At 35.4% G+C, this 2,187-nt stretch overlaps 1 pseudogene; it reads left to right on the forward strand.

The window, feature by feature from the left end:
• The first annotated feature begins 628 nt into the window (after positions 1–628).
• LOC124960216 (olfactory receptor 5T3-like) lies at positions 629–1,617 on the forward strand (annotated as a pseudogene).
• Positions 1,618–2,187: the final 570 nt, after the last annotated feature.

Genomic DNA, 2,187 nt, shown 5'->3' on the forward strand with positions numbered 1-2,187 from the left:
CCCCAGAATAAAGATCCCTGCACTATTTAAGGGAACAAGACAATTGCCAGAAGAGAAGACATGATGTGGTTTTGTTTGAAAAGGCTATCCCATGCAGCAAGTTAAAAGTCAGTGTTAACTAGACAATATCAAGTAATCTGAAAACATTTTAAAGTAAACAATTTTGACATTGTTTATGTCATTTAAACTTACCATTGAGGTTAGTTTTGTTTCTTCTATATTGCAAAGTGTGCAACATTAAAGAAAGTGCTTTCCTGTACTTTGTAGTAAATCTAAGACTACTACTCAGCTGTGTGTTTGCCTAGTACAACATTTTTTAACTTAAGTTCATCTGTAGTAATTCATTTTTGTGATTTTTAAGATGATGTAACATAAAAACAAATGACAGAAAACTTCATTCAAAAATTACTTTGGAAAATAAAATCACTTTAATTGCTGAGAATTTTTAACATGATGCATTGAACCAACATTGAGTGGAATTATTTTTCTTCTGTCTTATACAGTAAAATCACATGCTGATTCAATTCTTTGTCACTGTCTTTGTTATTACTACCAAGGAAATCATTGTCCTAAGAAACAAATGAGAATATAATTACAAAAATTCTATTTATACAGGATATTTTTCAATCTATTCATAAAAGCTAAAATGGAAAAGATGCCATCAGATATGGATGTTTACAGGATGCAGTTGAAGAATGTGACAGAAGTCACCATGTTTGTGCTGATGGGCTTCACATGATGATTTAACCTCCAAGTCTTCCTATTTTTACTATTTCTTGCCATCTACCTTTTTACTCTGATAGGAAATTTGGGGCTGGTTCCTGTTGGTCATTGAGGATTCCAGGCTCCACAACCCCATGTACTACTTTCTGAGTGTTCTATCATTCTTAGATGCCTGCTATTCTACAGTTGTCACTCCAAAAATGTTGGTCAATTTTCTGGCAGAAAATAAATCCATTTCATTCTTAGGGTGTGCCACACAGATGCTTCTCTTCATTACTTTAGGGACCACAGAGTGCTTTCTCTTGGCGGCAATGGCTTATGATCGCTATGTGGCCATCTACAACCCACTTCTCTATTCAGTGAGCATGTCACCCAGGGTCTATGTGCCACTCATTGTGGCTTCCTATGTTGGTGGCATTTCACATGCTACCATACACACAGTGGCCACTTTCCAGCCTGTCCTTCTGTGGGTCCAATGAAATCAGACATGTTTTCTGTGATATCCCTCCTCTCCTCGCTATTTCTTGTTCTGATACTCACACCAACCAGCTTCTCCTCTTCTACTTCGTGGGTTCTATTGAGATAGTCACCATTCTGATTGTCCTGATCTCCTATGGCTTCATCCTGCTTGGCCATTCTGAAGATGCATTCTGCTGAAGGGAGGAAGATAGTGTTCTCTACCTGTGGCTCTCACCTGACTGGAGTGTCCATTTATCATGGGACCATCCTCTTCAGTTATATGAGACCAATCCCAACTATGCTTCAAACCACGACATGATAGTGTCAATATTTTACACCATTGTGATTCCCATGCTGAATCCCATCATCTACAGTATGAGAAACAAGAGATGTAGAAGAGGCAATGAAAAATTATTGAGAGAAGTTTCTTCATAAGTCATGTACATTTTTAGATTTGATTAAATTTTAAAATAATAAAATTGGATGTCTGTTCATATCTGTGTATTTCAGACACTAGTGAGGAAATGTCCTGGTTTTAGTTAATAGTGCTATATATACTAGTTTACTTATGAATAAAATTATTAACTCTCTAGTACAGCACTTCTCAAATTATGATAAATTGTGTCTGCTATTTGTATATGCCCATTATTTTACCAAAGAAATCCATATTAAACATTCTGGATAGGCTCTTGTGGTATTCTGGTAATGGTGGAATTGAGTTTTGTTTGCTTTAACTAGAAGCAATGTCCTCAAGATTCTATGAATTAAGAAAATTTCTAATTACTTATAGCAAATCTTCTACATTCCTTATGGAGTTAATTTACCATTCTAGAATCCATATGTGAGAATCCCAAATCTTATATTGTAAACATTTGATCACACACTGAGATCCATTCAAGCTTGTGAGCATACCTTTGCTGTTTTTCTGTTTCTATACATCATGAATTTTCTTTCCCTATTAATGATCCATTTTGGAATTACCAGAAATATTCTGGTACCAAATGT

Source organism: Sciurus carolinensis, chromosome 11 (genome assembly GCF_902686445.1).
Source record: "Sciurus carolinensis chromosome 11, mSciCar1.2, whole genome shotgun sequence".
Lineage (NCBI taxonomy): Eukaryota > Metazoa > Chordata > Mammalia > Rodentia > Sciuridae > Sciurus > Sciurus carolinensis.